Here is a 15,000-nt window from a genome sequence, read left to right as displayed (position 1 = left end):
CTTCTCCTAATTCTTCTCGTCTTCCTGCTCTTCAGCTTCTTTTACTTCGATTTCTTCTCTTCGTCCTCCATCTCCTTATCTTTCTCGGCCTCCTCCTCTTCCTCTTTATCCTTTTCTCTTCCTCCTCGTCATTCTTCTTCAGCTTTCCTCCTCCTCTTCTTTCTTTTCGTCTTCCTCCTCCTAATCTTATACTTGGACTTCTTTTTCCTGCTTCTCCTCTTCATCTTCCTCCTCCTCCACTTCATCATTCTTCCCCTTCATCCTCCTCCTCCTCTTCTTTCTCCTCCTCCTCATTCCCCTCCACTTTCTTCTCGTCTTCTTCCTCATCTTTGACTGTTTCTCTTTCTCCTCCTCCTCTATAAAAAGGGAGACAAAAGCGTGGCCCTAAACTACAGACCAATCAGCTTGACCTCAGTGACGGGAGAAATCCTCGAGAAGATCATCAGAGACAAACTCGTTAGGTTCCTTGAAGACAACGACATCATTTCCGATGCTCAGCACGGTTTCAGGAACAAGCGCTCATGCTTAACCAATTTCTTGGACTTCTTCCAAGGTATCTCTGAAAACTGGGATAATCATATCCCCAGTGATGTTATATATCTAGACTTTCAGAAAGCCTTTGACAGAGTGCCACACGAAAAACTCCTCAAGAAACTTAAGTCGGCGACAATCTGACAGCGTGGATCAAAGACTGATTCACTGGAAGAAAACAACGAGTTGTACTCAACGGACAGGGCTCCGAGTGGCTCCCGGTCACAAGTGGAGTGCCACAGGGGTCAGTGCTAGGACCCATACTCTTCATCATATATATCGACGACCTAGAACTAGGATTAAAATCCAACCTTTCAAAATTTGCCGACGACACAAAGGTGGGTGGGAAAGCCCTCACGACGGCAGACTGCGAAATTATCCAGAGAGACCTGGACCAGATCACTCGGTGGTCAGAAAAATGGCAGATGTCCTTCAACACTACCAAATGTAAAGTGATGCATATCGGATCAAGAAACAGCAACCACACATACCACATGGGTGGCGAACCACTACATGTAGTGCAAGAGGAAAGAGACCTCGGGGTCACCATCAGCAGTGACTTGAAACAAACAAAACACTGCAAGTCCGCCTGTAACAAAGCCAATACAATGCTTGGGTTCATAGCGAGGAACTTCGAATACAAGACGCCGGGAGTTATGTTATCCTTGTACAATTTGCTGGTAAGGCCCCACCTGGAATACGCCGTGCAATTCTGGTCTCCTAATTACAGGAAAGACATTGAATTACTTGAGAGAGTACAGCGCCGCGCCACGAAGATGATACCATCACTGAGGACGAAGCCCTATGAAGAGCGACTCGAGCGACTCAACCTCTTCACGTTGGAAAAGAGACGACTGCGGGGAGACATGATACAAGTCTTAAAGTGCCTGAACAAGCTCAGCAACGTTGATCACTCCAAACTCTTCACGCTACAAACTAACCTGAGAACAAGAAACAACGGAAAAACAATTCAAGCAAAGCGATGCAATACCGACATCGGCAGGAGTTATTTCTCGAATAGAGTTGTACGCCACTGGAACAGCCTTCCTGCAGAAGTGGTTAGCGCAGAGACCATCAACTCCTTCAAGAAACGCATTGATCGCCACTTTGCTGCATCGGGAGTGAACTGAACGTACCCAAGAGTAGGTACACAAGTGCTTTAATCTTTCCCTGCAAGTCACTCCTATGGCAAACGGATTGATTAAATCACTGAACGCAGGCAGCCTAGTAATGAGCCAACAGGCTTTCTGCTGCCTGCTAGTCCATGTTTCCATGTTTCCTCGGCGTCTTCCTCCTCTTCTCCTTCTCTGTAGTTCCTCTTCCTACCGTGTCCTGCTGGTGGCGCTGCTGCTCTGTTGACAAGCGACCCGCGGCGAGGCTGGACGTAATGAGGTGAATGTGAGAGCAAGGGAGAGAGGGAAAGGGAGAGGAGAGAGAGGGGAAGGGAGAGAGATATTGGGTTATGAAGGTTTAGCTAGGTTAGGCATGAGGGTGGGAAAGGATGGGACTGAGGGAGAGGGAGGGAGAAGGGAGGTAATGAAGGAAGGAAGGTATGGAAAGTGGAAAAGAAAAGAATAAAGAGTGTGAGAGTAAGGAAGGAAGGAAGGAAGGGACGGAGTGGAAAAGGAGAAGAGGAAGAGGGAGGAAGGGAGAGGGAAAGGAAGGGGAAGAAAAGGTGGAAAGAGGATGATTAGAAGGAAGGAAAGGCAGGAAGGAAAGGAGAAGAGGAAGGTGTGAGAAAGTGAGGAAGAAAAGGCGGAAAGGAGAGTGTGGAAAGGGAGAAAAGGAAGAGGAGGAGAGTGAAAGGACGAGGGATACAGAAGGAAGGGGAAACAGAGCGGAAGGAAGGGAAGAAATGAAAAGGAGGAGGAAGAATGAAGAAATAGGGGAAGATAGAGGAAGAGGAGAAGAGGAGAAGTGAGGGGAAAAGGAGGAGAGAAGATTGGGACGAAGGGAGAAGAAATAAAAAGAGAAGAACTAGAGAGGAAAAGAGAAAAAGGAGGAAGAGAGAGAGAGAGAGAGAGAGAGAGAGAGAGAGAGAGAGAGAGAGAGAGAGAGAGAGAGAGAGAGAGAGAGAGAGAGAGAGAGAGAGACAGAGAGAGAGAGAGAGAGAGAGAGAGAGAGAGAGAGAGAGAGAGAGAGAGAGAGAGAGAGAGAGAGAGAGAGAGAGAGAGAGAGAGAGAGAGAGAGAGAGAGAGAGAGAGAGAGAGAGAGAGAGAGAGAGAGAGCAGGGTTCAAAGCGATCAAAGAAGGATTACAACGACACACAGACAAGCGGATGAGCGTAAGAACAGCCGCAGAGAATGAGGAATAAAGAATAAAAAAAATAGCAAGAACAGGGAATAAAAGTGTGGACAAGCAGGTGATGACAGGCGGATTGAGCACGGACGACGGATAAGAAAGAAAGAAAGAGAAAGAGACGTGAACGAAAATAGTGAAAAAGAAATAGAAAATAAAAGGAAATAACGAGAAAATAAAGAAATGAATGGAAAAGAAATGGAAAATAGAGAAACGAATGGAAAAAAACTGAAAAAAATAAAGAAATAAATGAAAAAAAGAGAAAAAATAAAGTAATGCATGAAATAAAATAGAAAAAAATAAAGAAATGAATTAAAAAAGCGAAAAAATAAGGAAATGCATGAAAAAGAGAAAAAAATAAGGAAATGAATGGAAAAGAAATGGAAAGTAGAGAAAATACATGGAAAATAAAGAAATAAATGAAGAAAACGAGAAAAAATAAAGAAATGCATGAAAAAAAGAGAAAGAATAAAGAAATGATTGCAAAAACGAGAAAAAAATAAAGAAACTAAAGTAAAAATAGAAAACAAATGGAAAACAGAGAAAATAGGCGAAAAATATAGAAAATAAATGGAAAATAAAGAAAGGAAAGGATAAAACGAGAAAATAATAAATCAATCAATGGATAAAGACAAGAAAAAAATAATAAATGGATGGAAAAGAGAAAAAAATAAAGAAATCAATGGAAAAGAAATGGGAAAATAGAGAAAATAAATGGAAAATAAAGATATGAATTAAAAAAACGAGTAAAAAATAAATAAATGAACGGAAAAAAACGAGAAAAAAAAGGAAATGAAAATGGAAATAAAAAAAACAGATAAATGAAAAAATGCAAAAAAATACACGCATGAAAAAAAAATAGAAATACAGGAAAGACGACAAATAATGAATGAAGAAAAAAAATAGACAGATAGATAAGAAGAGACAAGAGAGAAAGAGGAAAGGAGAAATAGGAAGAGAAGTAGGAGGAGGAGAAAAGAAAGATGAAGAGGGGGAGGAGGAGGGGGAATGAAAAGAAGGAGAAAGAAAGAAGAGGAGGAAATGAGGGAGAGAAAGAGTGAAATGAGAAATGAGGGAATGAGGAAGAGAAGAAGGAGGGAAGAAAGGGTAAGAAGGGGAGGAAGAAAGGGAATAAGAGGAAGAATGAAGGAAGGAAGAAGAGGAGGAAGTAAGGAGGAGAATAAATGAGATAAGAAGTGAGAAAAAAAAGGAAGAGAAGAAAAGGGGAAGAAAGAGGAAGAGGGGGAGGAGGAGGGGAATGAAATGAAGCAAGGAAGAAAAGGAAATGAAGAAGAGAAAGAGCGGGATAAGAAGAGAGGTGAAGGAAAAAGGAAGAGAAGGAGAAGGGGAGAAAGAGGAAGGAGAGGAAAAAGAAAGAGGGGGAGGAAGTGAGGGGGAGAAACATTGATATAAGAAGAGAAGTGAGAGAAAAAGGAAGAGAAGGAGGAGAGAGAAGAAAGGGAAGAAGGGGGAGAAGTAAGGGGAGTGAAAGGAAGAAAGGAAGAGGGGGAGGAAGAGAGGAAGAGAATAAATGAGATAAGAAGAGAAGTGAGAGAAAAATGAAGAAAGGAGGAGAGAAAAGAAAGAGGAAAAAGGGGGAGGAGGAAGAGGAGTAAAAGGAAGAAGAATTAAAAAGGAGAGGAGGAAGTGAAGGGAGGAAAAAGTGACATAAACCGAGAAGTAAGGGAAAGAGGAAGGGTAAAAAGGAAGCACTTGATCTAGGTACGTGTGTGTGGGAACGCTAAATTCACTCCCGCCGCCACACAGTAATGGTCAGTACGGTCCTTGGATAATCTGACCGTTTTCTCACTGACTACTTTTTGCAGGAAGGTTGTTGCAGTGGCGGATGACGTGGTTTGAGGCAAATTCCCCTCCAGCCACGTCTATATTGCTTGGTCCCGCCTGAATCCAAGGACCGCTATTTTTTGCTCTCGTGTTAGTCAGCTCAGAAGAGTGGCACATGATTTGTAAGCGTCGTGGGATGAAAAGGAAGAGAAGGAAAGGAAAACGAGAGAAACAAGGAGGAGGAGGAGGAGGAGAAGGAAAAGGAAAAGAAAGAGGAAGAGTAAGAGGAGGAGGAGGACGAGTCTTCATCAAATCTAATGTGGCTGATTTGTCTCTTTTGACCATTTTTTCAAGGCATGGTTAGTTGGTTTTGTTGATTTTTTTTATCACTTTTTACGACTCACTTCGTATTATATCGACTTAGCTCTGTGAAAATCCAACACTCCTCAGAATCTCCGCCTCATGAATTTAAAAAGCCAGACTACCCACATAACTGTTATCAAATACTACTACCACGTTTGAAAAGTGTGGCGTAGGAGTGATCGAGGATATTGAATAGGCGCACCTAACATCGCCGTAGCCGATCCAGGATTCAGTACGTTTCCCAACTAGAAGAAGGTAATGTTATAATTGTATTTCGTAAAGAATCCTTATAACCAAAAACTAACTAAAACTATGGGTATTCTTTTTCTTGAACAGAACATTGAAGAAACAACAGAACAATGATATGAAAATACATATAGCCACCGTTGCCAGGTTATCGTACTCAGAACACAGTATTTACCCGTTTCTGACGCCTAACTATTGCCAAGAAACATCAGGATCAAACTCTTTCAACGATAACTATAGGTTAGTTTCGTTATTGGAGGCCAAAAGACAGTTTAGGGGTAATAAGTCGGGAAATATAATCGGCTGATTACAACAATCTGACAATGTTGAGGCGGTATCTACGAGGCCCGAGCCAGCCTATACGCCATTTTGGGGGTACTAGATACCATATATATAATATTTTTACTGCGCAAAGCAGGTGATGTCACTTATTGTGACTTCGTGAGCTTTCATATTTATCTATTTGTGTATATTTCATGGTGGCAAAACTTTCATTACTATTCTCATTTTTACTAGTGATACGAATATGTGACTGTTTTTCACAATAGAATTTCACTCAAACAAGTGAATCAGACCACACAGAAATATTACCAGTGTGTGTATGAATGAATACAAAGATAAGCGCATACTTTGATTTAACTCTAGGATGTCTCGTGGATCATTAATAAATAAAAACAAAATATCTGAATAGGCTACTCTCTAGCCCGTTACCAGCTATGGCTATCAAAAAAGTCCCTCCGCCAAGTTCGTACCCCCCCATTTGGTGATTGTTAGGTACGCCTATTGTTGAGGTACTTGAAAACCTGTATCAGAATCTTCCCTCAGTCATCTCTTTGCTAACGTTCAGATAAAGAGGTTTTGTATTTTCAGACGCTTCCGCCTCTCACATTATCTATTTCCAAAGGTCGAAGAGGAGATTCATCGCGTTCTTATGAGTGTTTTTTTCTTCATATCCGTGGTAGAGACGCTTTGCCAAACTACCAGCATGGTCATAAAACTATGCAGGGAAAGGCTCACACACAACTCCTACGAAAGCCTTGGCAAATACGTGTGTGTGTGTGTGTGTGTGTGTGTGTGTGTGTGTGTGCTTGGGCGCCGAAATGTTCAAGAATATGGCCCCAAAGTCGCTTGAGTCCTTCTTTATTTAGCTGTACCCTCACCGTTGGCATTATTAACATGGATCATCGCTGTTCTTTTCAATAATATGATGTTCTTGTAATTAGGGACCAGAACTGCGCTGCGTACTCCAGGCGAGGTCTTACTAACGAGGATATGAGGAAGACAATGAGTAGGTAGAGGAAATGGAAGGGACGACGAGTGAGATGTGGAGGAAGAGGAGAAAGCGAAAACAAAAGAAACAAGGAGAAGGAGGAAGAGGAGGAGGTAAAGGAGGAGGAAGGAGGAGAAAAGAACATGAGAGGAGGAAATAAAGGAGGAAGATGAGGAAGAGGAAAGAAATAGACATGGAAAAAAAGGAAGAACAAAAGAATAGGAAGAAAATAAGAGGAAAGAAAGCACGGGAGGAGAAGGAGAAGGAGGAGGAAGTGGAGGAAGAGGAAAAAACATGCAAGGAGGAAAAAAAGGGAGGATGATGAGATGGAGGAAAAAATACAGAAATGGAAAAAAGGAAGAGAAGAAAGAATGGGAGGAAAGTAAAAGAAAAGCATAAGAGTAGGAGGAGCCAGAGGAGGTGGAAAAAGTGGAGGAAGAGAAAAAAATATACGAGGAGGAGAAAAAAGGAGGAAGATGATAGAGGGACAACGTGGAGTAGGATGAAGGAAGTGGAGGAGAATGAATAGGAGGAAAACACAAGTGGAGGAGGAGGAGGAGGAGGAAGTGGAGGAAAATAAAAAAAATGCCAGGAGGAGAAAAAAAGGAGAAAGATAAGAGAGGACAAACAAGAAACAAATGAAGGAAGTGGAGGAGGAAGGATAGGCGGAAAACACAAGTGGAAGAGGAGGAGGAGGAGGAGAAGGAGGAGGAGAAGGAGGAGGAGGAGGAGGAGGAGGAAGTGAAGGAAGAGGAAATAACATGCTAGAAGGTAAAAACAGGAGAAAGATAAGAGAGGAAAAACATGGAACAGGATGAAGGAAGTGGAGGAGGAGGGATAGGAGGAAAACACAAGTGGAGGAGGAAGAGGAGGAAGAGGAGGAGAGGATCGCTACCAACCACTCTCTCTCTCCAGGGGCAAAAATCCATCGTTTAAATCACCGTAAAATCCGGCTTAAAGTGGATTACCTTCCTCGGCCGCTGATTGGCAGAACGCTATTCCGCCGAGACGCGCCAGCCAATCACCGCCCGACCCTCGTCCCGGCCCGACCAATGAGAGCACGAGTTGTTATCGACGCTAGCAGTCACGTATACGCACATACACACATACGCATATACACGTACATAATAACATATACATACACATACACAGATAATACATACACACACACACGCACACACACACATGCATACAACTCTTCTTCCTATCTTTATATTTCCTGATTTTCCTCTCCTCCTCCTCCTCCTCCTCCTGCTCCTCCTTATCCTTTTATTCCCATTTTTATGTTTTTTTTTATTTACCTCCCTTTCTTTTCTCTCTTTCCTCCTTAATTTATTCTTTCAATTTCTCTTCATTTCCTTTATTCCTCTTTTCTCATTCTCCTCTCATTCGTATTTCATTATCTCTCTTTCCTCTTCTTTCAACTTTAGTAATGTTATTTTCCTCCTTTTCCTTTCTCTCTCTCTCTCTCTCTCTCTATATTTACTTTTCATTATTCTATTACTTTCCTCCAAAATTACTCTCTCTCTCTCTCTCTCTCTCTCTCCCCTTTTACTTCTTCTCTTCTTCTTTCCTTTTTCTTCTTTTTTCTTGACAACTCGTTTATTCCTTTTCTCTTTTTATTTCCTTTCTCTAACTTTTATTTCAATTTCTCTTTTATTCTTTTTCCCCATTTTTTTCTCCTTTTTCTCTAATTAATTTCTTCCCTTTCTCATTATTTTCTCTCCTGCAGTCTCTCTTTTTCCTTCCTTCAGTTTTCCTCCCTAGTTTCGTTTCCTTCCCTTTCCTCCAATATTTCTTTCTTTCCTTTCCTCATCATTTCCTCTTTATTTTCTCTCCTGGTTAAGTATGAATGTGAGATGAAGAAAAAAAGGGAGAATGGGAACGGTGAGTACAGGGAAATGAAGGGAAATCAAAGAGAAAATATTGAGGAGAGAAAGGAATGACAGGTTGATGGAAAAGATTGAAAACGAAGCTGGAAAGGGAAAATAAAGAAAAAACGAAGAGAGGAAGAGGAAAGGAAGAAAAGAGGGATTACCTATCTTTCCTTCAATCTCTTTTCTTCTTTTTCTCTTCCTTTCATCCTTGTTTTCCTTTCTTACCCTCGTTTTCCTCACCTCTTTCAATCTCTCTTTTCTATGTTTGCTCATTCTTTCCTCATTTTTCCCTTTGTTTCCCTTTACTAGTTTCGTTTTTCTCCATTTCCTCTAATCTCTCTTTTATTCCTTTCCTCTTCCTGTCTTCATTTTTTCTTTATTTTTCCTTTCTAGATTCGTTTTTCATCTTTTCCTTTAAGCTGTCATTCCTCTCTTTCCTCATTATTTCCTCTTTGTTTTCCTTTCATTTCCTTGTACTCACTATTCCCATTCTCCCTTTTTTTCTTCATTACACATTCATACATGAATTTCGACGCCCAACTCAAAACGTAAGAACATTTTCCGCTCCGTTTTCATTTACCAGTTTCGCTTTTCTCCATTTCCTCTAATCTCTCTTTTATTCCTTTCCTCTTCCTTCCTTCATTTTTTTTTTAAGAACATAAGGAATCTGCAAGATACCAGTGGGCAGCTCCTGCAAACCTAACCCAACTGAGAACATAAGAACTACTAAGAACTAAGAACATAAAACATAGAACATAGAATTAACAACATAGAACTACTAAGAACGTAAGGAGTCTGCAACAGTCCGGTAGGCCAATGTAGGGGAGCTCCTCCGAACCTAAAAACACCTAACCTCACTATCCATGAATGTATCCTAACCTATCGTATTGGCACTAGCGACATGACCCCCGAGCCTTTTCAAAATTCAACTCATCCACTACGTTTATAAGCATACTAACACGCTCTTCCAGATCCTCCTCTTCCTTCTCCTCGTCCTTCTCCATCTCCTCCTCCTCCCCCTCGTTTTTTCCCTACATTTCATCTTACTATTTTTTTCTTCTTCACGTGAGATAAGGCCCATTACCTGTGTGTGTGTGTGTGTGTGTGTGTGTGTGTGTGAGAGAGAGAGAGAGAGAGAGAGAGAGAGAGAGAGAGAGAGAGAGAGAGAGAGAGAGAGAGAGAGAGAGAGAGAGAGAGAGAGAGAGAGAGAGAGAGAGAGAGAGAGAGAGAGAGAGAGAGAGAGAGAGAGAGAGAGAGAGAGAGAGAGAGAGAGAGAGAGAGAGAGAGAGAGAGAGAGAGAGAGAGAGAGAGAGAGAGAGAGAGAGAGAGAGAGAGAGAGAGAGAGAGAGAGAGAGAGAGAGAGAGAGAGAGAGAGAGAGAGAGAGAGAGAGAGAGAGAGAGAGAGAGAGAGAGAGAGAGAGAGAGAGAGAGAGAGAGAGAGAGAGAGAGAGAGAGATATATGAAGGTATTTCTATAACTGTGGAATTTAGCGTTTGACGAAATCTAATTTGCCGACTTTAATGAAAATGAAAAAAAAAAATATCATTGCAGCTTTGGAGTTATTTTAAACGATCTCGTGTGTGTGTGTGTGTGTGTGTGTGTGTGTGTGTGTGTGTGTGTGTGTGTGTGTGTGTGTGTGTGTGTGTGTGTGTGTAATAATAATAAATAATAATAATAATATACGGTTTATTGAAGTACGGCAGCCGTCAGGCTGAAAATATACACTTTAAAAATGCATTTAAGTAAATTTCGCTAACGAGAACAAGTACAGCAAGAAAAGGGGGACGGAAAACGGGGGTAGACTTGTCTCTGGGAAAGGTAGGGGTGATGGGAGGGGTTGGGTGGGATGGAGTGCAATGTGGTGGCGAAGGGACGGATTCTTCCAGATGGCGGTGAGGTCAAGTGCGATGTTAATCCTCAGGTAGGGTGCTGGGTTCAGGTGACAGGTCCCAGAGGGATGCAGGTAGGCAGTATCTGGGCGGTCACTCAGGGATACCCAGGCTTGTAAGTAGGTGCTAAGCCTGGGCCGGCGAGACACAGGTGGTGGTTGCTAGCCGGTTGGTTGTCATATCTGTTTCTCGGAACAAGTGCACAGCGTTGATGAAGGTGCCGTGCATCTTGCTCCAAACCTAAGTGACGAGGCTGCCTCACTGCCTGCCGCCTGAACTGACCTTCCTCTGCTGTGCTGGGTGATTTCGTCCTCCGGAGCTTGAGGTGTCCTTGGTGTTGTGTTGGCGACATAGTTCTCACTACCCTTCCAGCACCAACACACTGCACTCACTGTATGTCTGTATAAAGTCACAACATTTCACGAGTGTTCTTTGTAGTAATGAGTACCTTGAAAACAATGGGAAGGGGCGGGGGAATGGGGAGCGAAGGAGAAGAAAAAGGAAAAGAAAAAGAAAAAGAAAAAGGGTCAACAAACTGACCCTGTGTGTGTGTGTGTGTGTGTGTGTGTGTTGTTCCCTATGTCCTTGCAAAGTGTCATCGAACGCGCAAATCCGACATACACACACACACACACACACACACACACACACACACACACACACACACACACACACACACACACACACACTTGCATTGAAAAGTCTCCAGCATCTCTTTTTTTTATATATTTTTACATTCCCATCATCGTACAGATAAATCTTCACGACACATTATCTCCTTCCATGATCATTTCCTTCTTCACAAACCTCTAACAATAAACGATTCAGCGACGCCTGTTATACGTGTGTCCGTAATACCAAGCTTCGTTAGGGAACCCTTTACGTATTCATAATATTATCACATATTCTTACACATTTCGGGCCCAACACACACTTGGTAAGGTTTTGGCAGAGGTAGTGTTAGAAGTATTTCCATGGGTAGTTTCATAAGCCTAGTGATAATTTGACAAGGTTTTGCACCATGAACATAAAAAAAAACTCATGAGAACCCGAATGATCTCCTTTGTTTCTTTGGGAAATAGTTGTTGCAGGAGCCGAAAGCGTCTGAGAATACTGGTCTCTATATAGAAACTTATATTTGGTAGTTTGGTTTGGTACTTTTTGTTTTTTGTCAGAAGTTGTGTTAGTGTTTCCACTGTCAGTTTCATGAGCCTAGTGATGGTCTGACAAGGCTTCTGCACCATGAACGTGAAAAACACTAATTAGAACCCAACTAACATCCTTTGTGGCTATGGGGAATAGTTATTGTGAGAGCCGAAAGCGTCTGAGAATACCGACCCAATATTAGTTACGCCGATACACGCAACTCTGGAGACACTTAAGAGTTTGTCAATAGTAAAGCTTGCTCAACCTTGACTTGCCACCGTTTTGCCTTCATATTATCACCTTCGATTGCGCAAACATTATTTAATATGTTTACTTCTTTTGGACGTCCCGCGAAGCAATTTGCCTATAGCTCGACTCAGCCCTGAAGTTAGTTTGGGCGGGGCTAGCTCGGGAGGTCCCTTGCCATAGCTCTGCCAAATCTTATATAATGTCTACAGAATATTTGATACACAAAATCAAATAGAACGTAGATGATATACGAGGGAGAAAGTGATCTACATCGCGTGATGCGGCTGTGCTGTGAAGAGCTTCTGGCCCCACCCAAACTGACTTCGTATTTGTGTTGGACTATAGTGGTAGTGTCCCTCTACTCAGCACTGAGAACACACGGAGCCGTCTTAAGCCCCAAATACACTGCCGAATTTTGGCTCACGAATGTGCGAACAAGTTCGGCATCTTTCTTTCTTGGCCGTTCGAGGACATGACCGCCACGAAAGTTTCAATGTCGCCGACATGTCGCAGACAATGTCTATCTATCTATCTATCTATCTATCTATTTATATATATATATATAATAAATAATTACGTAAACATTCATTCATTCTAAAATATTTTAGAGCAAAACAAAACAAGTCACATTTATACATTTCTATCATGTTGTAGTAGTCCACACATGGGCATCAGATGATCAGCTGTCCGACATGGACGCCGAATAGTCGGCGACATGTCTCCGAGCTGTCCCCGAATTGTCTTGAGCATTCGCCGACATGTTGCCGACATGTCGCCGAATGGTCACGAACTGTAAGAATCTTTGTCATGTCGGCGAACCGGTCGCCGAATTTTTTCACGAACTGATTCAGCGTCAAGTTCGTGGCCAAAATTCGGCAGTGTATTTGGAGCTTTAGTGCGGGTCTTGCCCTCCGGCCTCCATTGCAGGCTCGTGCAGCGGGATGGTTTTAGGGGCAAGTTCAGGCATATGGATTCGAACCCGGGCCCGCGGTTTCCTGGCTTATCACGCTAACTAATGCACCAAGGAGACGTTGATAAGGATAACAAATAATCTATGTTTGGGAGGTGTCTTGACATTCCCCTTATGTCAGGCTAGTGTTCTGGAGCACTACTACTGGTAACCATGCGCTCCGGTACGGCCTGTTGCATGATCGGACTGTCGGCGACTAAGCCGGCTTCCCCATTGGGCTGTCCAGTGGGGAAGGTGACTAGACACCCAGCAGGACGAAAAATAAGACCTGTCAGAGGGCGGATGAGCTTGCTAACCAATTGCCATCTAATTCTGGAGTGTGGACTCGGACTCACAGCCACAGCCGTGCCCCGGTCTTCCTGGCGTCCACACTCTCCCTTCCCTGCTGGTGACAAGTCAGGTCCTTCGCTCTGTCTCGTGATCTTTTTGCTTTGCCGCAATCCTCTCGCAGTCGCTCTCCTTCTCTCTCATCGCTTTCACTTTCATTTCCTCTTCCTGGGCGTCTCAGGTGTTTGGGGGCTGATGAAAAGGCAGAGTATAGCGTCCGCCCTCCTCCCTCTCTACTTGCTTCGTCTCTTGTAATGATAATAATAATAATAATAATAATAATAATAATAATAATAATAATAATAATAATTTAAAGCGTGCCAGTCCTTGGAAGGAGGAGAAGCAGACGAAGGAACACTATTAAAAGAAAACGCAAATAAATAACACAAGAAGTTTAAATATACCTGCTAAGACTCGCTTCCCAGAACAGCTGAATATATATGGCGCCTTAAGGGGACTGACGTCCATTATTACGCACGCTAAGCCTTTATCAGCGGCGCGAACCTTTATCACGGCGACAACTTCTCGCCACTAAAAAGGTTACTGAGGTTTCTTTACGTCAGAACACTTGAATGCTGCTACCGCTCTCTCTCTCTCTCTCTCTCTCGTTCCCATATCACGCTTATAACTCTTTCAGTACAACAAGGACACAAGGGCTTCGCGATGGCACCCCCCTCCGCCTCTGCCTCCCGCCCCTCACCTAATGGCCACTAGCACAAAGGGGGGGGGGGGGGGGGCGGTCACCTATAGTCGGTGTCACGTAGCCTGGGGCGAAAAATCTTTTAGGGGTGGACTCGCGGACCTGGCATCACTGCTTGGGTGACAGTCTCTGCACCCCTCACTGGCCTGTTATTAATTAGATCTAACCTGAGGCAAATTCAGTTTCCTATAGATTAGTCTACTAGATTTTGTTCTTTGCAACCGCTTTAAATCAGCACTGTTAGTATCTTATTGTAGTTAATCTATAATTGCTCTTTCTTATGTCTATTTATTACCCAAAAATAATGGAAATACGTTTCATGGTAATGGTAGCACGATGAAAGAGAAGAGGCCGTAGGCCAGTGTTAACGTTATGACAACAGGGCATCACTACACATTATGATTAAGCCATGACTAAAAATATACCAAGAAATCTTTCAATAATGTGTTCACGAATGCCATTGTGTAGACTGTAGCCCAACAGTTTGTAGTGATAGGAGAAGTAGGGAAAGTTTTTCAGCCTTAACAGGCCTCATGACTGTCAAGCTTGCCGCTTCAGTCGCTGGATAATGTCCGTTTACGTGTAGTTCCAACTTAATTAGTTTCGCAATGAATGTCGTTCAGATTTATCTTTAATAGCTTGCCACATATTACATAACAAAGATGTCATGGAATTAATTTTCATCAATATAATCTGGTACCTAACAACTCTAAAAGGGTTTTGGAAGGAATACAAAATCAATTAACTGCACGTTATAACTAGTTAACAGCAGGCCAATGACAGCCCGAGACTATCACCCAAGCAATGGTGCCAAGTCCGCGAGTCCATCCCTGGAAGATTTTACGCGCTAGGTTACGTGACACAAACGATAGTGGGCCACGCCCCCCTGGCTGATCGAGGAGGATTGGCAGGGGATCCCGAGGCTTGCTACAAGCGGTTTGGAAGAATGGTTTTATTTGCGTATTGTGAGACGGTTTCCTATGCCTTATTCTGCTGTTGCCACATGCTTCTCTTGGTGAGTGTTGGCAGGGAACATCAAGGTCTGTGGAGTTTATCAGGGCCGAGTGTGGATGAAGATTAGTGATTAGAAGATGTGTGAAACGAACTGATGATATCACGAGGTTGCGTGGATTTTAAGGTTGTGCGAAAAGGGTCGTGGGTGCAAAAGCAGAGTTGGGAACCACTGCACTGGAAAACTGCTGAATTATAATTTGGTTCATCCCCCGACCTTGTTCCTGCCAAGCTAGTAAAAACCAGCCTAGGTTATGTTATGTTGAGTTTCGATATTTATATTTAAAATTTTGGGATACTTTTTAGCCGTGAAATGCACTGAGAATAGTGAGAAGAGG

This window comes from Eriocheir sinensis, chromosome 11, assembly GCF_024679095.1.
Source record: "Eriocheir sinensis breed Jianghai 21 chromosome 11, ASM2467909v1, whole genome shotgun sequence".
NCBI classification, from domain to species: domain Eukaryota; kingdom Metazoa; phylum Arthropoda; class Malacostraca; order Decapoda; family Varunidae; genus Eriocheir; species Eriocheir sinensis.
The sequence above is the reverse complement of the archived record's forward strand: the minus strand, read 5'-3'. Positions refer to the sequence as shown.